At 48.1% G+C, this 26,020-nt stretch overlaps 1 protein-coding gene across 5 annotated transcripts in view; it reads right to left on the bottom strand.

Moving 5' to 3' along the window:
* Positions 1–1,280, bottom strand: part of SEMA6C (semaphorin 6C) — a 464,232-nt gene extending 462,952 nt beyond the window's left edge. For 4 of the 5 annotated variants that reach the window (XM_068253592.1, XM_068253589.1, XM_068253595.1 and 1 more), the window contains exon 1: positions 1,049–1,280. The gene's annotated coding sequence lies outside the window, so the exon portion shown is untranslated. Of the gene's footprint in view, positions 1–1,044 lie in introns of all 5 variants that reach the window. The other variant, XM_068253590.1, reaches the window with a different exon arrangement.
* Positions 1,281–26,020: the final 24,740 nt, after the last annotated feature.

Below are 26,020 nucleotides of genomic sequence, written 5' to 3'. Positions count from 1 at the left end.
AAAGCAGAAAATAATTATAAACAAGTTTAATGTAATTCTGATTAATTCTCATCCTGTACACGATAAACATTGCTGAACATACAAACGATGCCTCATACAATCAAGGATAGGAATCAATGCTAACTAGTTACTGGTCCGTGTAACAGTACAAAGCGACAATGCCCTGTGACAGACAAGCAGCTTGACATTAGCGATCCACCCTGTATAAATAGGAACAAGGCTCTATGACACATCACCGTCATTTAAATAAAAATACCAAAAATGTGCCCAAGAAGAGGTTAATTGATTTGAACGAAACCCAAACCAATGTGACGCTAGCAGGCAGGGTCTGCAGGCTTTCAACCAATAAGAAAAAAAAAAGAAAGAAAGAAAAAAAAAAAAAAAAAAAAAAAAGCAGCTGATGACTTAGAATTCAATAATCTGTACAGTAGAACATCTTTAACCTTTTAAATCCAGGTTCAGAAGTAGACAGCAATGACAGCTGATTTGGTTTCAGGGACATCTGCCACGGTTTTCTTTAAAAAAAAAAAAAAAAAGTCTTTTTATGAAACCATTCGTAGGTCAGTATGGTACTGCGACTTGAGGTTTCCAGATTTGAAAGGTTAATCTTCTAGGGCTGCGATGACAAATACGATTCCATTCCACTGGTCTGTATGGCGTTTGATTGTCCCCAAGCATGTACCAGTTAAAACAATAGACTGACGCTGTTTCGACTTGCCACTGACAGCGGAGGGTTTAAAGGGACAAAGCGGGGGTCTGTGAGCCCAAGACAATCTTTACTAACAATTCCCCACAGCCCAGTAATGGACTCTTAATGCTAAGCCTCTCACGATCTCTCAACTCAAAACTTCACCAAACAAAACAGGACCAGCACAGCAGAACACAGCTGAGCAACATTACAGAGGACCACAGGGCTAGCAATCCATCAAACCAGCTAGCCAACAGTGACGCTTTCCAAAAAGTGCATTTGCAAAAGGTATAAAAAAAACAAGCAAACTGCAGTCAGCAGAGACAATGGATACAACACAGAGCAACGGATCTTACCTACCTTCTTTCCCCGCGTTAGTTTGTTTCCACAGATGATAGGAGAAGCAGTACAATAGGACATCAAGGAGTTACGGAGGGGCAAGGAGGTGACCCTTGCCCCAGATTCCTGGGCTTTAAAATTGGAATAATTCCTCAGTAATGGTGTAGTGTGGGAACACAGGGCTCTCTCTCTAAACTGGAAGCAGGGAAAAACAAACTACTGCGTGCCAGAATCTCGTAAGGCAGAGAGACAGCCCAAGTTCACTCCCTGAATCCACACAGCACCAATGACGACCCAACCTCCTGCTCCTCCTTCCTGCATCTCATGAGCCAGCCAGGGCGATACTGCCACCAGAGCTGTCAAGACAGACTGCTGTCTAATCCATCTGCTCCAAGATCCCTTCTCTCTTCGTGCTGTGGAGGCCACTGAAGGGTTAAAAATAGCTTTGGTTAAGGAGAAATTCGAAAATGAGAAAAACTGGCCATGAAGATTTAACAAAAATATAATATATTCCCCATAAATACTCTCCATTGTTACATTTCCGTCTGAATTTTCAGTCAGCTATGGAAGTGAAATAACCGAAACCTATATGATGTTTGATCTGCTAAGTTTCTTTCACAGCTAACTGTACGTCTTTTGTGCCAACAGGTTCCTCAGAGCCATTCTGTCATCTCCCAGATAATTTCACCTATTATTTAGTATTTATATAGCGCCGTCATCCAGGGGCGTAACTAGAAATCACTGGGCCCCCCTGCGAATATTTGGATGCCCCCCCCCCCCCCCATAGGTGCCAAATACTCGTAATGGGGCAGCGTTTCACTGTAAATTAATTGTAAAGTGGGCAGCATTTTACCAGACAATCGTAATGTGGGCCAGAAAATCGTAATGTGGGCAGAGTTCACCAGAAAATCGTAATGTGGGCACCAGTCACCAGAAAATCGTAACGTGAGCAGCAGTCACCAGAAAATTGTAACGTGGACAGCATTCACCAGACAATCGAAATGTGGGCAGTGTTCACCAGAATATCGTAATGTGGGACAGAAAATCGTAATGTGGGCAGAGTTCACCAGAAAATCGTAATGTGGGCAGCGTTCACCAGAAAATTGTAACATGGACAGCATTCACCAGACAATCGTAACGTGGGCAGTGTTCACCAGAAAATCGTAATGTAGGCCAGAAAATCGTAATGTGGGCAGCGTTCACCAGAAAATCGTAACGTGGACAGCATTCACCAGACAATCGTAACGTGGGCAGTGTTCACCAGAAAATCGTAATGTGGGCCAGAAAATCGTAATGTGGGCCAGAAAATCGTAATGTGGGCAGAGTTCACCAGAAAATCGTAATGTGGGCACCAGTCACCAGAAAATCGTAACGTGAGCAGCAGTCACCAGAAAATTGTAACGTGGACAGCATTCACCAGACAATCGAAATGTGGGCAGTGTTCACCAGAATATCGTAATGTGGGACAGAAAATCGTAATGTGGGCAGAGTTCACCAGAAAATCGTAATGTGGGCAGCGTTCACCAGAAAATTGTAACATGGACAGCATTCACCAGACAATCGTAACGTGGGCAGTGTTCACCAGAAAATCGTAATGTAGGCCAGAAAATCGTAATGTGGGCAGCGTTCACCAGAAAATCGTAACGTGGACAGCATTCACCAGACAATCGTAACGTGGGCAGTGTTCACCAGAAAATCGTAATGTGGGCCAGAAAATCGTAATGTGGGCAGCGTTCACCAGAAAATCGTAACGTGGACAGCATTCACCAGACAATCGTAACGTGGGCAGTGTTCACCAGAAAATCGTAATGTGGGCCAGAAAATCGTAATGTGGGCAGAGTTCACCAGAAAATCGCAATGTGGGCAGCAGTCACCAGAAAATCGCCATGTGGGCAGCAGTCACCAGAAAATCGCAATGTGGGCATCAGTCACCAGAAAATCCTAATGTGGGCAGCAGTCACCAGAATATCGTAATGTGGGCAGCAGTCACCAGAAAATCCTAATGTGGGCAGCAGTCAGTCACCAGAATATCATAATGTGGGCAGCACACACCAGAAAATCCTAATGTGGGCAGCAGTCACCAGAAAATCCTTATGTGGGCAGCAATCACCAGAAAATCGCAATGTGGGCAGCAGTCACCAGAAAATCGCAATGTGGGCAGCAGTCACCAGAAAATCGCAATGTGGGCAGCAGTCACCAGAAAATCCTAATGTGGGCAGCATACACCAGAAAATCGTAATGTGGGCAGCAGACACCTGAAAATCGCAATGTGGGCAGCAGACACCTGAAAATCGTAATGTGGGCAGCAGACACCTGAAAATCGCAATGTGGGCAGCAGACACCTGAAAATCGTAATGTGGGCAGCAGACACCTGAAAATCGTAATGTGGGCAGCAGACACCTGAAAATCGCAATGTGGGCAGCAGTGACCAGAAAATCGCAATGTGGGCAGCAGTGACCTGAAAATCGTAATGTGGGCAGCAGACACCTGAAAATCGCAATGTGGGCAGCAGACACCAGAAAATCGTAATGTGGGCAGCAGACACCTGAAAATCACAATGTAGGCAGCAGACACTAGAAAAAAAAATGCACCTGTGAAAAAAAAAATATTCACTTACCTGACAGAAGTCTTCTCCTCTCCCGGCATCTGGCTCGCAGCTCCCCGAGTCCTCCTGCAGCACATCTCCCACGCTGACAGGCAGAGTGCAGGGCTACGGCAAGATGGCTGCTGAAGCCCTGTACTAGAAACACAAATAGTCTCCAGTGCAGGGCTTCTTCGGCGGCCATCTTGCCGGAGCCCTGCTCTGCCTGCCGGAGACTATGCAGGCTGCTGGAGTGGGGCTGCGGGGAATGAACTGGCGCAGCGTCTAATAGACGCTGCGGCCAGTTGAGCACCTTGCTGGGGGGTCCAGAGCAGCGCTCCCCCCACGCACAGTGAGCGGGCCCCAGAGCAGTCCCGGGCCCCCCGGCGGCTGAGGGGGTCGCATTCCCGGTAGGTACGCCAGTGCCGACATCATCCGCAGCGCTGCACAGAGTTATAGGGCTCGATTCACTAAAGCGTGCTAATGGTGGCCACTAATGATCCAACCTTTTTCATCCAATCTTACCATTTCTATCTAATATAAGGGAACTGCCTGAATTGTCCATTCAATATATTCACTCAATTTACCCTTATACTACATAGATTTGGTAAGATTAGATGAAAAAGATTAGATCATTAGTGGCCACCTTAACACTTAGCACGACAGTGATAAGCCGCTTTGCACGTGATATCGTGCTAATTATCATTATCACGAGAAGTCACTGCAGATCACGCGAACGGAATGTACATCATGAATTATTACTGTATACATGTGCTTACATTAACATGAGTTAATGGGGGCGCAAAGTTTAATGTGCATCGCTTTATGTACTGTATACAGTAATTTATGATCTACATTCTGTTTGCGTGATCTGCAGTGACTTCACGTTATGATACTTAACACGTGATAATGATATGTTGCACGTGCAAAGCCTTTACACGCATGTTTGCACGTGCAAAGCCTTTACACGTGATAACTGAGTTATCACGCTTTTGTGAATCAAGCCCAGTGTTCTCCCCAGAATTTTTTTCCAGCCGGGTGGCATGAAAAAGTAGCCATGTGGGGCAAGATGAGAGACTGGTTCTCTGCACCACTCTGCTTGTAGCAGAGGAGGAGGTGAGCCGATGACAGCCGGGTGCTCACCAAAACTAGCCGGGTGGAGCACCCGGCTAAAAGAGCCTATGGAAACACTAAAGCCCATTGTCTTGTCACTTAACTGACCCTCAGAAGGGCTCACAATCTAATCCCCACCAGTCATATGTCTATGTATGTATCATGCATAGCTCCCAACTGTCCCTCTATTGGAGGGACAGTCCTTCTTTGGGAGCCATGTCCCTCTTCAATAGAGATGGCTTGAACCTCCGATTTTCGGTTCGCGAACCGAAGAATGCGAACTTCCACAAAAGTTTGGTTTGCGTAAACTTTCGCGAACCGCAATAGCCTTCAATGGGGATGCGAACTTTGAAAACTAGAGAGATTTATGCTGGCCAGAAAAGTGATGGAAAAGATATGCCAATGTGTCTAACACCTGGAAGGGGGCATGGCGGAGTGGGATACACGCCAAAAGTTCAGGGGGAAAAATTCGTATTTTACGCACAGCAGAGTTTAAGGGCAGAAATCACATTTTATTGCTAAATTGGAGGCCTAAAGTGCTTTAAACCATCTTGCATGTGTATACATCAATCAGGGAGTGTAATTAGTGTACTGCTTCACACTGACAGACCAAACTCACTGTGTAACGCACCGCAAACAGCTGTTTCTATAGTGACGGCCGTGCTGGACTGGTGCGTACCATGGCCAGAGTGCAGGTGATAGCGGTTTTCAAGCCCATATGGTCGCCGGGGCTGAGGTAGCTCAATGACAGAACAACAGTGACTGTCCAGCTGATCGAATTTGGTCTGTCCACAATGAAGCAACGACCTTATTATTTATCTTGGGTGTGCCCCCCCCCCCCTCCTCGCCCCCCGAGACACTCATATAGCCATTGGTCATTGTTTCAGTGTGACACGCAAGCCCCTTCACCACAGCAAGGTAACGATCACGAAGGGGAATTGACACATGTACATGCCTTTTGTTTTGTTGTTTCAGCTGCAGTGCAGCAAGAAAAATTAGGCAGGCATGTACACGCACCAGAAAAATTATTATAGCGGCCGCTGCTAGAAGCGGCCCTTAAAAATTCTGGAATCCGCCTAGAGTCCTGGACCCTGTTGGTGGTGGTGGAGAAGCCAATCAAGCAGCCTGCAGGAAGATATGCTGTGTGGGGACAGACTTAGTTTTGGGACAGGCAGTCACACGGCGTGCAGGCAGAGATGCTGTGTGTGGGGACTGACTTAGTCTTCGGGCGGGCAGTAGCCTCATTCATTTTAATAAAGGTGAGGTACTGAACACTTTTGTCACTTCAAGCGCTTTATTCCGTCTTCATGCCACATTAGTACATAAACATCGGACACACATAGGTGTATGCAAACCTGATGCTGGTGGTGGGGTGTGCAGGGCTCGGGTGACCAGGGGGGGATGAAAGGATGGCACTATAGCCGTTTCGCGCCTCACTGACGCTTGTTCACATGCTCTTGAAGTGACAGTTGCCCGGTCTGTCTTGATGTACTGTATCTTTGCCATTTGTTTCAGAGTGACCCATACTGGCTGCACCTTCTTTGGCTTGCAACGTGTGCCGCAGCACGGGTGTGTTTTGGGTTGAAGATTTCCTGTCTGCGTGATGCATATGCAGGGCTGTATGCCCCTCTTGAAGTGAGATTACTGAGTGCCGAGTTGTTGCAATTTTCTACAGTGTACCTGAACACTTTTGTGACCTAGACGACTTCTCTTCTCAGTGACAATGCCTCCAGCTGCGCTGAAGGTCCTTTCTGACAGAACGCTTGAGGCAGAGCAAGACAGAAGTTGGATGGCAAATTGTGACAGCTCTGGCCACAGGTCAAGTCTGCGCACTCAGTAGTCCAGGGGTTCATCGCTGCCCACAGTGTCTACATCCACACTTAAGGCCAGGTAGTCGGCTACCTGCCAGTCGAGGCGTTGGTGGAGGGTGGATCGGGAAGGGCTAAGGCGAGACGTTGGACTAAAGAATGTCCACATGTCCAATATCATCATGAGATCGCTAGAGCGTCCTGTCCTTGCCTGCGTGGACATGGTAGGAGGAGGAAGATTACTGGCAGTGGCACCTTTATTAAGTTGTGCTGTGACATCACCCTTAAATGCACTGTAAAGCATAGTTGCCAGCTTGTTCTGCAAGTGCTGCATCCTTTCTGCCGTCAGGTGAGTTGGTAACATCTCCGCCACTTTGTGCCTATACCGAGGGTCTAGTAGCGTGGCCACCCAGTACAGGTCATTCCCCTTGAGTTTTTTTTATATGGGAGTCCTTCAACAGGCTGGACAGCATGAAAGCCACCATCTGCACAAATTTGGATGCAGATGTACTATCCATCTCCTCTTGCTCTTCCTCTGTGATGTCAGGTAAGTTCTCCTCCTCCACCCAGCCACGAACAATACCACGGGAAAGTTGAGCAGCACAAGCCCCCTGCAACGCCTGCTCCGGTTGTTCTTCTGCCTCCTCCTCCTCCAAAAAAAAAAAAAAACACCTTCCTCATCGTTTAACTCCTCTTCCCCACACGACTCCTTCTCCTCCTCCTCCTCCCCCCTCCTCTGTGCTGCTGCAGGTGTTGAGGAAACATCTGGTTCTGAGAATTGATCCCACAACTCTTCCTCCTGTTCCTCCACAGCTTGATCCACCACTCTACGCTTCACAGCGACTCACCATGTTTGTCACCTCCTCAAAGCAGGCATTTCGCCTGAGTGTCCAGTACTTTGGCCAGAACATCTCCATCTCCCCAGAGTGTGTCCTTCTACTGTAGTTGTAGAGGTACTGGTCGACGGTTTTCTCCTGTTATAGCAGGTGGTTAAACATAAGGAGGGTTGAATACCAGCGAGTCGGGCTACCGCAAATCAAGCGTCTCACCGGCAAGTTCTTTCTCCACTGAATATCGGCCAAGCGTTCCATGGCCGTGTAAGACCACCTGAAATGCCCACACAACTTCCTGGACTGCTTCAGGTCGTCCTGTAAGCCTGGGTTCTTACATACAGATCTCTGAATTATTAGATTCAGCACATGTGCCATGCAGGGTACATGTGTCAACTTTCCCAAATTCAAAGTTGAAATGAGATTGCTGCCATTGTCACACACCACGTTGCCGATCTCCAGTTGGTGCGGGGTCAGCCACTGATCCACCTGTTTGTTAAGAGCAGCCAGGAGAGGTGCTCCAGTGTGACTCTCCGCTTTGAGGCAAGACATGTCTAAGATGGCGTGACACCATCATACCTGGCATGCAGCATAGGTCCTGGGGAGCTGGGGCTGTGTAGCTGGAGAGGAAATCGCAGCACCAGTAGAGTTGAACTGCCACTCAGCCAAGGAGGAGGACGACAGCGAAGAGGATGTAGCAGGAGGAGTAGGAGGAGAAGGGAAGGAGGTGGCAGGAGGCCTGCCTGCAAGCCGTGGAGGTGTCACAACAAGGTCCGCTGCACAGCCACGTACTCCTTGCTTGCCAGCAGTTACCAGGTTGACCCAATGGGCTGTGTAAGTAATGTACAGCGCTGCGTAATATGTTGGCGCTATATAAATCTAATAAATAATAATAATAATAATGTACCTGCCCTGACCATGCTTGGCAGACCAGGCATCTGTGGTCAGATGGACCTTTGACTGTATGCCAGAGATGACAACACTTGCCTTTCAAGTTAACGGTACAGTTTGGGTATCGCCTTTTTTGAGAAATAATTGCGGCCTGGTATCTTCCACTGTGGTGTCCCAATGGCCACCTCCAGCCCCATCTGCATGGATCGCTCCCACGCCACCGTCCTCCGCTGCCTCTATTGCCGGTACCTGGTTCCGTCACTTCGGCCAGTCAGGGCCAGTTGAGGCAAGCGCAGTGCGCTCCCTCCGTACTGCGCAGGCACATGCATAAAGGGAGGGAGTCCCTGTGGATGCGTACAACTGGCTGCTTCCGGCAGAAGTGACAGGACTTGGTACTGGTGATAGAGGCGGCGGAGGACGGCAGCATGGGAGCAATCCATGCGAAAAGGGCTGAAGGAAACCCCAGGTAAGTATAAAATCTTTTTCATTTTCCTATCTCTGGCCGTCTCTGGTTTCCTTTAAAGGGAACCTAAACTGAGAGGGATATGGATGTTTCCTTTTAAACAATACCAGTTGCGGGGCAGCCCTGCTGAGCTCTTTGGCCACAGCAGTGGCTGAATCACACACCTGAAACAAGCATGCAGCTAATCCAGTCTGACTTCAGTCAGCGCACCTGATCTGCATGCTTGTTGAGGGGCTGTGGCTAAAAGTATTAGAGGCACAGGATCAGCAGGAGAGTCAGGCAACTGGTATTATTTTAAAAGGAAAAATGTATATCCCTCTCAGTTTAGGTTCCCTTTAAGTTGCAGGCATAGTATACTCCAGTGCATAGGTTTAGACTGTATTCTGATAGTACTACTGCATTTTTCTGTGTGTGACATTACACAGCCCACTGACAGGAGCGTAACTAGACACACACAAACACACACACACACAGTGATTAGAACAATTGTGCAGAGAATAGAAAGCTTTTTCTCTCCGTGCCCAGATTCCTCAAGCATCACTACAGGACACAGCACTTGGGGAGGGGTAGAAAGACTGGGGTTAGAACAGAGCTGTAGGCAAGACCCTGCTGAACAGTGAATAGGAACTGTCTACAAATCTTTGTCTTTAGAACTTTGTATAATTCCTTGTCAGTGGCAGATGCAGTCATTAGAACAATTGCGCAGAGAACAGAACGTTTTTTCTCTCCTTGCCCTTAGTTGTCAGTCTCTCAGGACAGGGTCCTATGTGGTTTCTGGACCCCCCTGCGGCTGCATCCATTGCAGGGTCTATTGTTACAGCTATGCCCACTGATACCCACAGCTGTGCACAGTACTACTGCTATTGTTGGCCCATTTAGTTGCAAGCACAGTAGCACTCCAGTGTTTTTTCTTCCACTGTATTCTGATAGTACTACTGCATTTCTCTGTGTGTGACACTACACAGCTCACTGATACCCACAGCTGTACACAATACTGCTGCGGGGCCGGTGCTACCATAGAGGCAAAGGAAGCAATTGCCACAGGGCCCCAGAGCCTGTAGGGGCCCCCAGTGGCTACAAGAGGAAACATTTTTTTCAAAAAGACCTTATTGTTTTTGAGAAAATTGATTTTTTTAAATTTTCAAAGAAAAAAAATGTATACATTTAAAAGTCGGCAGACTTTCACGGTTAATAGCAAATCACCTTAAATGCTAGAAACCCTATTTGCAGGATATGTTAAGGAGCTCATTGGGAATAAGAGGAAAACAACAATTTTTTAAAAATACCTTATAGTTTTTGAGAAAATCGATTTTAAAGTTTTGAAGGAAAAAAGTATACTTTTAAATGCGGAAAATGTCACTTTTAGTAGCATACCTAACGGTAGTGAAATTTTACATGTATCAAAAGAAAGAGCAATGAATTTCCTGACGGGGTTTCCAGGGGGTCCATACGCAGTACGCATAAACTCCTCCACAGCCGCAGCGCTTTGGCCAGGGATCGCTATACATCCGCAATATGGCTGTATGAAGATCGCTGGCATTTTTTCCTATTTTCCCAATTATTTTCTTTTTTTTTTTTAATGTTTAGAGGGTGGGAAATTAAATGAAAAAGTTATGTGGGGTACCCCCTCTTGAAACTTTTTTAACCCCTTGTCCCCCGTAGAAGCTGGGAAAGTCAGAATGTGGAGCTCCGACCAATTGGGGCTTCACACCCTGACTATACCAGCTGCAAAAAAAGGTCCCTTAATGAACTATGAACTCATGAACTCATTACTCAGTGTCTTTGTTGCTGGCTGCACCCTATTCATTGCTTGTGGATGTTGACGGTTTAATACGCAATAGCTTTGCATACAACAACTTTGGAGGCTTGCTGGACTGCCATTCTGAGTATAGCTGCGGCTGCCTTCTACACCACGCTTGCATGGCTTTACATCTCTGCTTTGCTACAGCTGATTCTTTGAATATACATGTTCCATGCTTCATATCCTAAGCTACAGGTTGACGTACAGCATACAATAATCACTGAAGATGTCCATGTGACTTTGAGGACTGCGATTGAGTCCAATCAATTTATCTTAATGATGGTGATAGATGGTTCTATATGACTGCGATTGAGTCAACTGGATTATACAGCTTCTATCTAGAACTACATTCCGTTCATTAGTGGCTCTGGATGTGTCCGACTTTATATCTTTTCGGAGGACTGCAGCCTCCAAAAGATTCAAATATGGTTGTGGGAGATTTGGCTTTTTTCAGGGTTTTTGTACCCCGGTTTTAACTTTGTCTATGTAGTGTGTGTTTTCTATGTTCTAATTATGTGTATATGTGGTTTTGTATACCAATTTTTTCTATATTAAAATATTCTGGCATGCACCCAAGAGTCAGTTGTCCCCCTATATAACCTTGATATTTACCTTGCTGACAAGGTGCATGTTAGTGAATATACTGAGATTTATTCCACTTTTTTGAATATATAATTGGTGGCCTAGGTTGGGTCACCAACATACATGATTGGTCATCTGCCACTTTGGTGTCCTTTTCCGGTCCTTTTACATGCATTTTGGGGCTTGAGCCCTTGGACACTGTAGTGGGAGGGCCTTTTTGAGCGGTGCAGTTTTGCCCACATGGTGCATACAAATATTTGGATTTTTTGAATAGTTCATAACCATATTTGGGATTTCGGTTGGGTGAGCTATTTATGCTTTCCCTCCCGGTTCTTTCTCTTTCTCTTCTTTTTTTCTTTTGTTTCATTCTTATTCTTTTCTGGGTTTCTTTCTTTTTGTTCCTTCTCCCTTTCCCATCCCGCTATGTTTCAATGGGAGGATATTGTTCAACAGGTGGGAGAGATTTGTACTAGGGAGCGAGAGACTAGGGGTGAGATTAGAACCATCAATTTAGGATTTAGAAGACTAGAGAAGCTATACGAACACAAATCAAGAGTTTGGTGGAATATCAAATACAACCGTGACTATTTAAACGACTCGAAGACCCCACAGTGGCTTCGGGTACAAATTTTTCCCTACAGGCGTGATCTAACCGAAGGCTTTAAGAAAAAATGGGAGGAGAACTTTGAAGCCTGCTCTAAGGTTTGTTTGACTCTCATGCAAGATTTAGAGAAGGAGGACTTGAAGAAAATTGATAAAGAAATCATAGAAACTTTAGAATCCTTGGATTCGGTTAAAGACCATTCCCTATTTAAGAGCAGAAGTGAAGCTCTTAAAAAGCATATTGAAAAATATAATCGGGACATAGTAACTAGAAGGGATAATAAATTTGAAAAGGATAAGACAGCCTATCGTTTGGGTTACGCCTATAGGTGGAATAAATATAAGAATCCAATTGAAGACAGGAAACCTAGACCTAGACCCATTACACCTTCTGGCCCACCCCCAACAGAATCCCTGCCAACAGATACTCCAGTCTCAAGTGCACCTGAGGACTCAGATTCATCGTTAGGTAGCGCCAACTCTCTACCCAAATCCATACTTAATAAAGTACCAACTAATAATCGCCCCTATACCAGATCAACTACAATTGATAGAAAGATCGATAATAGGCAGAAAAAAGAAAAGAAAAGATATCCCAAAAAGGAGGGCCCCATTAACAAATATCTATCGGGATGCACCTCAGAAGATATGTGCGAGGAGGTAGATGGGGCCTCGGCTGGATCGGAGTCTTCATTAGAACTAGCCTCTTTTTTAGCCAGCAACATTTTGACAACAGGGAACACTTAGAACATGTATGTTCAGCTCCACCTCTCCCTCACCTTCCACCCGACTTACCCCTAGGGGATACCCGTCATTGTATGCAAATTATCAACTTATCGGGGGTTCCCTTAGAGGCCGGTTTAGAAACACTTCTTAATAAAGGTCTCGGATTTTGTCCCAATCGCACTTTGGATCGTTTTGAACTTTTCAAAGATATAAACATGTTCTGTCGGAATTTAGTGTTGAAAAGTCTACATAAAAAGAAGACGGAGGCTCCCCTGGGTGGGGTAATTAAGGAGTGGAAGGAGTGGTCAAATAAAGATTATAGGACATTGATGACCCTCATTGACTTGGGGGATGAGGCTGGATGGATTCAAGCTGATGACCCACCGGTTCCCTCTATAACTGTGGTAGATAGGAATAAATTCAAAAAGAGGTCTTCTTCCTTTCCGCCTTTCTCCCTTTGCCCGGGGGTTCAAACGTTCATCAATCTTATTGAAAGGGATATTCGTCAACTATGGCTGGAACCCAGCCCTTCTCTGAATTTGAGTCCCCAGGAGCTAAATGCCTTATGCAATTATGCGACCATGACCAATCTGGTGATCAAACCCTCGGACAAAGGGGGAAATGTTGTAATTATGTCAACCGAACAATATATGTATATGTGCCATAGGATTTTGAGTCAGAGAGAGTGCTATCGCAGGGTGTCTCCGTCCAGGGTGACTGAGAACCAGGTGGCACTAGAGTTGATTATTGATACAGCTGTTCAAACAGGGGTCATTAGCCCGCAAACAGCAGATTTTCTCAAAGTCAAAAATCCGGTACCCCGACCTTCTATGCCTTACCAAAAGTCCACAAAAATCTAACAAAGCCCCCCGGACGCCCAATAGTGTCAGGATGTGGAGCACTGACTGAGAGAGCCAGTGTCTATGTAGACCAACATCTGCAGCCACATGTCTTAGGTCTCCCGTCCTATGTTAAGGACACCTCACACCTTCTTACCATTTTAGAGGGATTGCAGTTGCCCCCTGGTTCTCTTTTAGTCACCTTGGACGTGGAGGCTCTGTATTCAAGCATACCACAGGATAAGGGAGTCACTGCAGTGGGCAAATTTTTGTCCGAGCTGGACGTTTCTGAGTATGAACATAATCGTTTTATTCTGGAACTTTTGTCATTTATCCTGAACAATAATGTGTTCCTATTTGATGGCTCCCATTACCTCCAGGTGCAGGGGGCGGCGATGGGCACAACGTGTGCTCCGTCGTTCGCCGACCTGTGCCTGGGGGACTGGGAGCGTTGCCTGTTTGGCAGCGACAGTTTGGTCATGTACCTGTGCCACATAGTCTCGTGGCACAGGTACATAGACGACATTTTGATGTTCTGGACGGGGGGCAGAGAACTCCTCGATGAATTTGTATTGAGGCTCAATGGGAACGAATTGAATCTGAGATTCACTATGAACTGTGACTCGACCTCGGTGCCTTTCCTGGACCTAAGGGTCAGTGTAAACATGGACGGGTATATCTTTACACAATTATTTCGTAAAGAAACAGCAACCAACTCTTTCTTAAGAGCAGAAAGCCAACACCCCAAACATACTATACACGGGATCCTGATTGGGCAGTATCTAAGAATCCGCAGAAACTGCTCTAAAGATTCAGACTTTGAAAAGGAGGCTAAAGCCTTACGTGCACGCTTCCTTGAAAGGGGATACAAAGACAAATGGCTAAAGAAAGCATATAAACGCGCCAAAGCAACAGACAGATTAACGCTGTTGGGTCAATCAGATGGGAAGCAGATGAAAAACGAGGATGACAAGAAAGTACGCCTGGTCACTAGATACTGCGACCAGGAAAATCAAATTCATAAGATTTTAAGTCGACATTGGCATATACTTTGCACTGATCCGTCGGTCCAGGAATTTGTACCTCCCAGACCCCTAGTGACCTACAAACGCTCTAGAACCCTGAGGGACTCTTTGACTACTAGCCACTTCCGCTCCAGAGCAGCCTCCAAGCACTGTACGGTGTTGGGGACTTATAGCTGTGGGGGGTGTGTGTACTGTAGATATCTACAAGTGGGGGGTGAGGTTGCACTCCCCAACGGACGCACCTGGAAACTAAGGCATTTTGTGAACTGCAACACCATCTGCGTTGTTTACCTGCTGACATGCAGATGTGGATGCTTCTATATAGGTAAAACGTATAGGGCGTTCAAAGAACGCATTAAGGAACACATTGGTGATATTGGGGGGTGCAACTTTAAATCCCCCATTTCGAGACACATTAATCTGACACATGGTGGGGACTCCAGCTTTGTCCACTTCGTGGGTTTGGATAGAGTGCATCCACATGAAAGGGGGGGCAATGTCGACAAAATACTTTTGCAGATGGAATTGAGGTGGATTTTTACTCTGGACGCCACCAGAGGCAAGGGCCTGAATGATGCAGTCCATTATGGAGCCTTTCTTCCCGTATAGTAAGCCTCTTTTTGGGCTTGATTCCGTACATTCCCCCTCATCTCCCTCTCCGGTCTTCTCCTCTCTTTTTCACCTGCTTGCATATCTCTTCTGTTCTTTGCTTTTCTCTCCCTTCCCTCTTTTCCTTTTTCTTTCCCCCACTCTTCTCTTCCCCCACTCCCTTCCTTACCTTCCCTCCCCCCCTTTTTCCTCCCCCCCCCCCCTGTTTTCCTTCTACCTCTCTTCCCTGTCCCTCCCTTTTCCCTCTCCCTTCCCCCCCCCCCTTTTCCCCTTTTTCCCGCCCCCTCCTTCCTTCCCTATTCCTCCCTCCCCCCGCCCCCCCCCCCCCCCCATTCCTTCCCATTCCTCTTCCTTCTTTTCATTTCTATCACCTTTTTCTCCTTTTCTTACCTTTCTTCACGGCTCACCCTTCCTTTTTAGTTGTTTGGATCCCAGTATGGAACTATTCATTATGATTTTTCATAGAGTATTATTGTATCGTTGGGGCTTTTCCCTAAGTTTATGTTCATGCTCTCGCATGAAACATGAAGATATTTCATACAATCATATATTTTTCACATTTTTCTTATTTTTCTTTTTTGTACAATGTGGGTAGGGCTCGCCCTGCTATATATGTATTTTCTAAGGTAATAGATTTTGGACACATATAGAGGAAAGCTATAGAAGATTTTGTGCTTCGGCTTGAATAGGAGTCTAATGATGTCTTGTATAGTATAACAATATTGTGATATATGTGCCACTTCGAGGCTCTGGGTCTCCTGCGGCAGCGCCTCTCTCCCTACAGTCAGTGGGACGCCTCCTGTTTGCGTCCCACTATGAAGCGCATGACGCGCACACCTCCGCCGCTATGCGCGGCGTGTGGTGGGCGGAACTCGGCGCTCACGCTGGGCCTCTTCCATTGGCTGCGGCGGTTGAGAGGGAGGTGGGCGTTCCCCGGCTGGACGCCTTGAACACTCGCGTTATGGCGCTCGCAATACTCAGACGCTAATCTCCGAAGAGGCTGTCAGTTAGACAGCGAAACATGTCAGATGTATAGCGTCTGACGCCATCTGCCACAACCTCTAACCACCTATCAGGACCACCAGGAGCCCGGAACCCGCAATTCTACCTCCATCTCAGCAATTAATCTTCATTCACATCTAACCCGCACATCAAGCGGTGTGGTAACTATGAACTCATGAACTCATTACTCAGTGTCTTTGTTGCTGGCTGCACCCTATTCATTGCTTGTGGATGTTGACGGTTTAATACGCAATAGCTTTGCATACAACAACTTTGGAGGCTTGCTGGACTGCCATTCTGAGTATAGCTGCGGCTGCCTTCTACACCACGCTTGCATGGCTTTACATCTCTGCTTTGCTACAGCTGATTCTTTGAATATACATGTTCCATGCTTCATATCCTAAGCTACAGGTTGACGTACAGCATACAATAATCACTGAAGATGTCCATGTGACTTTGAGGACTGCGATTGAGTCCAATCAATTTATCTTAATGATGGTGATAGATGGTTCTATATGACTGCGATTGAGTCAACTGGATTATACAGCTTCTATCTAGAACTACATTCCGTTCATTAGTGGCTCTGGATGTGTCCGGCTTTATATCTTTTCGGAGGACTGCAGCCTCCAAAAGATTCAAATATGGTTGTGGGAGATTTGGCTTTTTTCAGGGTTTTTGTACCCCGGTTTTAACTTTGTCTATGTAGTGTGTGTTTTCTATGTTCTAATTATGTGTATATGTGGTTTTGTATACCAATTTTTTTCTATATTAAAATATTCTGGCATGCACCCAAGAGTCAGTTGTCCCCCTATATAACCTTGATAGGTCCCTTAATGCCTTTGTTCCAGGGTATCTGTTCGGAGGCCCCCCAGGTTTATTTTGCCCTGGGGCCCCATTGTTGCTAAAACCGGCCCTGTACTGCTGCTATTGTTGGCCCATTTAGTTGCAGACACAGTAGCACTAACACTCCAGTGTTTTTTCTTCCACTGTATTCTGATAGTACTACTGCATTTCTCTGTGTGTGACACTACACAGCCCACTGATACCCACAGCGGTGCACAGTACTACTGCTACTGTTGGCCCTTTCAGTTGCAGGCACAGTAGCACTAGCATTCCAGAGATTTTTCTTCCACTGCATTTTGATAATACTATTGCATTTCTCTGTGTGTGACACTACACAGCCCACTGATACTCACAGTTGTGCACATTACTTCTGCTATTGCTATTGTTCTCACATTCAGTTCCAGGGATAGTAGCACTCCAGTGCATACGGTTAGACTGTATTCTGATAGTACTATGGAATTTCCCTGTGTGGGACACTATACAGCCCACTGATACCCACAGCTGTGCACAGTACTACTGCTATTTTTGGCCCATTCAGTTGCAGGGATAGTAGCACTCCAGTGTTTTTTCCTCCACTGTATTCTGATAGTATTACTGCATTTCTCCGTGTGTGACATTACACAGTCCACTGATACCCACAGCCATGCACAGTACTACTGCTGTTGTTGGCCCATTTAGTTGCAGGCACAATAGCACTCCAGTGTTTTCTCTTCCACTGCATTTTGATATTACTATTGCATTTCTCTGTGTGTAACACTACACAGCCCACTGATACCCACAGCTGTGCACAGTACTACTGCTATTGTTATAACATTGAGTTGCAGGCACAGTAGCAGTAGCACTCCAGTGATTTTACATCCACTGCATTTTGATAGTACTTCTGCATTTCTCTGTGTGTTACACTACACAACCCACTGATACTCACAGCTGTGCACAATACTACTGCTATTGTTCTCATAATCAGTTCCAGGGACTGTATTCTGTGTGTGACACTACACAGCCCACTGATACCCACAGCTGTGCACAGTACTGCTGCTATTGTTGGCCTATTCAGTTGCAGGCACAATAGCACTCCAGTGTTTTTTTCTTCCACTGTATTCTGATAGTACTACTGCATTTCTCTGTGTGTGACACTACGCAACCCACTGATACCCACAGCAGTGCACAGTACTACTGCTATTTTTGGATGATTCAGTTGCAGGCACAATAGCACTAGCACTCCAGTGATTTTTCTTCCACTGCATTTTGATAGTACTATTGCATTTCTCTGTGTATGACACTATACAGCCCACTGATACTCACAGCTTTGCACAGTACTACTGCTATTGTTCTTACATTCAGTTCCAGAGATAGTAGCACTCCAGTGCATTAGTTTAGAATGTATTCTGATTAGAGATGGGCCGAACGGTTCGCCGGCGAACGGTTCCACGCGAACTTCGGTGGTTCGCGTTCGCGTCCCGCTGGCGAACCTTTGCGGAAGTTCGGTTCGCCCCATAATGCACCTTGAGGGTCAACTTTGACCCTCTACATCACAGTCAGCAGACCCAGTGTAGCCAATTAGGCTACACTAGCCCCTGGAGCCCCACCCCCCCTTATATAAGGCAGGCAGCGGCGGCCATTACGGTCACTCGTGTGCTGCCTGCGTTAGTGAGAGTAGGGCGAGCTGCTGCAGACTGTCTCTCAGGGAAAGATTAGTTAGGCTTAACTTGTTCCTGGCTGGCTGCATACCTGTTCTGTGAACCCACCACTGCATACCTGTACTGTGAACCCACCACTGCATACCTGTTCAGTGAACCTGCCACTGCATACCTGTTCTGTGAACCCATCACTGCATACCTGTGCAGTGAACCTGCCACTGCATACCTGTGCTGTGAACCCACCACTGCATACCTGTTCTGTGAACCCACCACTGCATACCTGTGCTGTGAACCCATCACTGCATACCTGTTCAGTGAACCTGCCACTGCATACCTGTGCTGTGAACCCATCACTGCATACCTGTTCAGTGAACCTGCCACTGCATACCTGTGCTGTGAACCCACCACTGCATACCTGTTCTGTGAACCCACCACTGCATACCTGTGCTGTGAACCCACCACTGCATACCTGTTCTGTGAACCCACCACTGCATACCTGTTCTGTGAACCCACCACTGCATACCTGTTCAGTGAACCCACCACTGCATACCTGTTGTGTTCAGTGAACCCGCCACTGCATACCTGTTCTGTTCAGTGGACCCGCCACTGTATACCTGTTTAGTGAACCCGCCACTGCATACCTGTTGTGTTCAGTGAACCTGCCACTGCATACCTGTTCTGTAAACCCGCCACTGTATACCTGTTCTGTTCAGTGAACCCGCCACTGTATACCTGTTCAGTGAACCCGCCACTGCATACCTGTTGTGTTCAGTGAACCCGCCACTGTATACCTGTACTGTTCAGTGAACCCGCCACTGCATACCTGTTCAGTGAACCCGCCACTGCATACCTGTTGTGTTCAGTGAACCCGCCACTGCATACCTCTTGTGTTCAGTGAACCCGATACTGCATACCTGTTGTGTTCAGTGAACCTGCCACTGCATACCTGTTCTGTGAACCCGCCACTGTATACCTGTTCTGTTCAGTGAACCCGCCACTGTATACCTGTTCAGTGAACCCGCCACTGCATACCTGTTGTGTTCAGTGAACCCGCCACTGTGTACCTGTACTGTTCAGTGAACCCGCCACTGCATACCTGTTCAGTGAACCCGCCACTGCATACCTGTTGTGTTCAGTGAACCCACCACTGCATACCTGTTGTGTTCAGTGAACCCGCCACTGCATACCTGTTGTGTTCAGTGAACCTGCCACTGTATACCTGTACTGTTCAGTGAACCCGCCACTGCATACCTGCTCTGTTCAGTGAACCTGCCACTGTATACCTGTACTGTTCAGTGAACCCGCCACTGCATACCTGTTGTGTTCAGTGAACCCACCACTGCATACCTGTTCAGTGAACCCACCACTGCATACCTGTTGTGTTCAGTGAACCCGCCACTGCATACCTGTTCTGTTCAGTGGACCCGCCACTGTATACCTGTTCAGTGAACCCACCACTGCATACCTATTGTGTTCAGTGAACCTGCCACTGTATACCTGTACTGTTCAGTGAACCCGCCACTGCATACCTGTTCTGTTCAGTGAACCTGCCACTGTATACCTGTACTGTTCAGTGAACCCGCCACTGCATACCTGTTGTGTTCAGTGAACCCACCACTGCATACCTGTTCAGTGAACCCACCACTGCATACCTGTTGTGTTCAGTGAACCCGCCACTGCATACCTGTTCTGTTCAGTGGACCCGCCACTGCATACCTGTTCAGTGAACCCGCCACTGCATACCTGTTGTGTTCAGTGAACCCGCCACTGCATACCTGTTGTGTTCAGTAAACCCGCCACTGTACACCTGTACTGTTCAGTGAACCCGCCACTGCATACCTGTTCAGTGAACCCGCCACTGCATACCTGTTGTGTTCAGTGAACCCGCCACTGCATACCTGTTGTGTTCAGTGAACCCGCCACTGCATACCTGTTGTGTTCAGTGAACCTGCCACTGTATACCTGTACTGTTCAGTGAACCCGCCACTGCATACCTGTTCTGTTCAGTGAACCTGCCACTGTATACCTGTACTGTTCAGTGAACCCGCCACTGCATACCTGTTGTGTTCAGTGAACCCACCACTGCATACCTGTTCAGTGAACCCACCACTGCATACCTGTTGTGTTCAGTGAACCCGCCACTGCATACCTGTTCTGTTCAGTGGACCCGCCACTGTATACCTGTTCAGTGAACCCACCACTGCATACCTGTTGTGTTCAGTGAACCTGCCACTGCATACCTGTTCTGTTAACCCGCCACTGTATACCTGTTCTGTTCAGTGAACCCGCCACTGTATACCTGTTCAGTGAACCCGCCACTGCATACCTGTTGTGTTCAGTGAACCCGCCACTGTATACCTGTACAGTTCAGTGAACCCGCCACTGCATACCTGTTCAGTGAACCCGCCACTGCATACCTGTTGTGTTCAGTGAACCCGCCACTGCATACCTGTTGTGTTCAGTGAACCCGCCACTGTATACCTGTACTGTTCAGTGAACCCGCCACTGCATACCTGTTCAGTGAACCCGCCACTGCATACCTGTTGTGTTCAGTGAACCTGCCACTGCATACCTGTTGTGTTCAGTGAACCCGCCACTGCATACCTGTTGTGTTCAGTGAACCCGCCACTGCATACCTGTTGTGTTCAGTGAACCCGCCACTGCATACCTGTTGTGTTCAGTGAACCCACCGCATCAGTGCGCATACCTGTGCAGTTAAGTGAACCCACCTACCTACGTGAGTGCACGCAGTGTGATATACCACTCCGTGCATACCCGATATGGACAAAACAGGTAGAGGAAGAGGTAGTGCCAGAGCCAGAGGAAGGCCACCCGGCAGGTCTGCGCGAGGTCGTGTAAATGTAATTTCGTGTGGACCTGGCCCACAGTACAGTGCTCGGAAGAAGGCACGTCCCATCACCTCCCAAGATTGTCAGGACGTGGTTGAGTATTTAGCGACACAGAACACCTCATCTTGCTCAGCCACCAGCGCTACTACTAGCACCACTTCCGCTGCATTTGACACTTCGCAAGAATTATTTAGTGGTGAAATCACTGATGCACAGCCATTGTTGTTACAGCCAGATGATTTTTCACCAGCTCATATGTCTGCGTTACGCGGCAACACTATGGATGTAACGTGTAAGGAGGATGAAGGACCTACTGATGGTGCATGTTTGCATTTTTCTGAGGCAAGCGAAGCTGGGCAGGATGATTACGATGCTGACGATGATAGGGATCCTCTGTATGTTCCCAATAGAGGAGATGAAGAGGGGGACAGTTCAGAGGTGGAGTCAGAGAGTAGTAGGAGGAGAGAAGTTGCTGAAAGAAGCTGGGGCAGCTCTTCGTCAGAAACAGCTGGTGGCAGAGTCCGGCACCATGTATCGCCACCTATGTACAGCCAGCCAACTTGCCCTTCAGCATCAGCTGCTGAGGTCCCCATAGTGCCCACATCCCAGGGTGGCTCAGCGGTGTGGAAATTTTTTAATGTGTGTGCCTCAGATCGGACCAAAGCCATCTGTTCGCTCTGCCAACAAAAATTCAGCCGTGGAAAGGCCAACACTCACGTAGGGACAAGTGCCTTACGAAGGCACCTGGAGAAAAGGCACAAACAGCAATGGGATGGCCACCTGAGCAAAAGCAGCAGCAGCACACAAAAGAAAAGTCACCCTCCTTCTCCTCTTCCTCCTTCAGGTGCATCATCTGCTTCTGCCGCTTTCTCCCTCTAGCTCCTTCACAGGCACCCTCCTCCACTCCGTCTCTGCCCTTGAGCGGTTCCTGCTCCTCTGCCCACAGCAGCAGTCAGGTGTCCGTGAAGGAAATGTTTGAGCGGAAGAACCCAATTTCGGCCAGTCACCCCCTTGCCCGGCGTCTGACAGCTGGCGTGGCGGAACTGTTAGCTCGGCAGCTGTTACCATACCAGCTGGTGGACTCTGAGGCCTTCCGTAAATTTGTGGCCATCGGAACACCGCAGTGGAAGATGCCAGGCCGCACTTATTTTTCGAGAAAGGCCATACCCCAACTGCACCGTGAAGTTGAGAGGCAAGTGGTGTCATCTCTTGCGAAGAGCGTTGGGTCAAGGGTACACCTGACCACGGATGCCTGGTCTGCCAAGCACGGGCAGGGCCGCTACATTACGTACACAGCCCATTGGGTGAACCTGGTGGTGAACGATGGCAAGCAGGGTGCAGCGGACCAAATTGTGACACCTCCACGGCTTGCAGGCAGGCCTCCTGCCACCTCCTCTCCTCCTGCTACATGCTCTTCGCTGTCCTCCTCCTCCTTGGCTGAGTGGCAGTTCTCCTCTCCAGCTACACAGCCCCAGCTCCGCAGGGCCTATGCTGCATGCCAGGTACGACGCTGTCACGCCATCTTAGACATGTCTTGTCTCAAAGCGGAGAGTCACACTGGAGCAGCTCTCCTGGCTGCTCTTAAGAAACAGGTGGATGAGTGGCTGACCCCGCACCACCTGGAGATAGGCAACGTGGTGTGCGACAACGGCAGCAATCTGCTTGCCGCTTTGCATATGGGGAAGCTGACACACATACCCTGCATGGCACATGTCATGAATCTAGTTGTTCAAAGATTTGTGGCAAAGTACCCTGGCTTAGCGGATGTCCTGAAGCAGGCCAGGAAGTTCTGTGGGCATTTGAGGCGGTCTTACACAGCCATGGCACGATTTGCAGAAATTCAGCGGAAAAACAACATGCCGGTGAGACGCCTCATTTGCGATAGCCCGACTCGCTGGAATTCGACCCTGCTCATGTTCTCCCGCCTGCTAGAACAGAAGAAAGCCGTCACCCACTACCTCTACAACTACAGTAGAATGAAACAGTCTGGGAAGATGGGGATGTTCTGGCCCGACAACTGGACACTGATGAAAAATGCATGCAGGCTCATGCGGCCGTTTGAGGAGGTGACCAACCTGGTGAGCCGCAGTGAGGGCACCATCAGCGACTTAATTCCCTACGCTTACTTCTTGGAGCGTGCTGTGCGTAGAGTGGCGGATGAAGCTGTGAATGAGCGTGACCAGGAACCGTTATGGCAGGAACAGGCATGGGACCAATTTTCATCAGACCCAGCTGTTTCCTCAACACCTGTGGCAGCACAGAGGGGGGAGGAGGAGGAAGAAGAGAAGTCGTGTGCAGAAGACGAGTCAGACTCAGAGGATGATGAGCAAGGTGTTTCTTTGGGGGAGGAGGAGGAGGAGGGGACGGCGGCAGGAGAACACCCGCAGCAGGCGTCGCAGGGGGCTTGTGCTGCTCAACCTTCCCGTGGTATTGTTCGCGGCTGGGGGGAGGAGGTTGACTTACGTGACATCACTGAGGAAGAGCAAGAGGAGATGGAGGGTACTGGATCCGACTTTGTGCAGATGTCGTCTTTTATGCTGTCCTGCCTGTTGAGGGACCCCCGTATAAAAAAACCTCAAGGGGAATGAGCTGTACTGGGTGGCCACACTACTAGACCCTCGGTACAGGCACAAAGTGGCGGACCTGTTACCAACTCACCTGAAGGTGGAAAGGATGAAGCACATGCAGAACCAGCTGTCAACTATGCTTTACAATGCCTTTAAGCGTGATGTGACAGCACAACGCCAGCAAGGTACCACTGCCACTAATCCTCCTCCCGTGTCCACGCAGTCAAAGACAGGACGCTCCAGCGATCTCATGGTGATGTCGGACATGCGGACGTTCTTTAGTCCAACGCCTCGCCGTAGCCCTTCCGGATCCACCCTCCACCAACGCCTGGAACGGCAGGTAGCCGACTACCTGGCCTTAAGTGTGGATGTAGACACTGCTGTGAACAGCGATGAGGAACCCTTGAACTACTGGGTGCGCAGGCTTGACCTGTGGCCAGAGCTGTCCCAATTTGCCATCCAACTTCTCTCCTGCCCTGCCGCAAGCGTCCTGTCAGAAAGGACCTTCAGCGCAGCTGGAGGCATTGTCACAGAGAAGAGAAGTCGCCTAAATCACAAAAGTGTTAAGTACCTCACCTTTATCAAAATGAATGAGGCATGGATCCCGGAGGGCTGCTGCCCGCCCCAAGACTAAGTCAGTCCCCGCACACACAGCATCTCTGCCTGCACGCCGTGTGACTGGCTGCCTGGCCTGCCCCAAGAAGACTAAGTCGCTCCCAGTCCCTCCACACAGCATGTCTGCCTGCAGGCCGCTTGACTACCTTCTCCGCCACCACCAACAGGGTCCGGGACTCCAGGCGGATTGCTGAATTTTTTAGGCCGCTGCTAGCAGCGGCCGCTGTAATAATTTTTCTGGTGCGTGTACATGACTGCCTAATTTTTCTGGTTGCACTGCGGGCAGCTGCAACAACAAAAGAAAAGGCATGTACATGCGCCCATTCCCCTTCGTGATCATTACCTTGCCGTGGTGAAGGGGCTTGCGTATCACAATGAAGCAATGACCGGCGCCTAGATGAGTGTCTCGGGGGGCACACAAAAGATAATAAGGTCGTTGCTTCATTGTGGTCAGACCAAATTTGATCAGCTGGACAGTCACTGTTCTGTCATTCAGCTACATCAGCCAGGCGACCATATGGGCTGTAAAGCCACCAAAACCTGCACTCTCGCCATGGTGCGCACCAGTCCAGCACGGCCATCACTACACAAACAGCTGTTTGCGGTGCGTTACACTGTGAGTTTGGTGTGTCAGTGTGAAGCAGTACCTTAATTACACTACCTGATTGATGTATACACATGCAAGATGTTTTAAAGCACTTTAGGCCTGTCATTTAGCATTCAATGTGATTTCTGCCCTTAAAACGCTGCTTTGCATCAAATCCAGATTTTTCCCCGGGACTTTTGGCATGTATCCCACTCCGCCATGCCCCCCTCCAGGTGTTAGACCCCTTGAAACATATTTTCCATCAGTTTTGTGGCCAGCATAATTATTTTTTTTTTCAAAGTTCGCATCCCCATTGAAGTCTATTGCGGTTCGCGAACTTTAACGCGAACCGAACGTTACGCGAAAGTTCGCGAACCCGGTTCGCGAACCTAAAATCGGAGGTTCGACCCATCTCTAATTCTGATACAAAGCCCACTAACACCCACAGCTGTGCACAGTACTACTACTGTTGTGGCCCATTCAGTTGCAGGCACAGTAACACTCCAGTGCATTACTTTAGACTGTATTCTGATAGTACTATTGCATTTCTCTGTGTTTTTTCTTCCATTGTGTTGTGATAGCTCTATTGCATTTCTCTGTGTATGATATTTCACAGAGCCCACTGACACCCAGAGCTGTGTACACTACTGCGATTGTTGCCACATTAAGTTGCAGGCACAGTAGCACTCCAGTGCATGTATTTTCACTTGTTGCAGGCACGGTACCCCAAATAAAAAAAAGGCAAGCCACCCCTCAGGTGTCCTTGAGGTCGTGCTGCTGTTATTTCCTGCGGCCCAGTGTTCAGAGGGCACATACCATTAACACCAAGAATTCAGAGGACGTAGTTGACTGGCTGACATCGCACACCCCATCTTCTACAGCTTCCGTATGGAACCTTCACGCACCATCCTCCTCCTGCTCTTATTCAGGCACCCCACAACAACTTATTACTACTTGCTCGGCAGCCACCACCACTAGCACTTGCACCACAGCCACTCTACTTGATATGTCAAAGGAGTTATT

Source organism: Hyperolius riggenbachi, chromosome 9 (genome assembly GCF_040937935.1).
Source record: "Hyperolius riggenbachi isolate aHypRig1 chromosome 9, aHypRig1.pri, whole genome shotgun sequence".
In the NCBI taxonomy this organism is placed as follows: domain Eukaryota; kingdom Metazoa; phylum Chordata; class Amphibia; order Anura; family Hyperoliidae; genus Hyperolius; species Hyperolius riggenbachi.
Note: the sequence above shows the minus strand (reverse complement) of the source record. Positions and strands in the feature narration are given on the sequence as shown.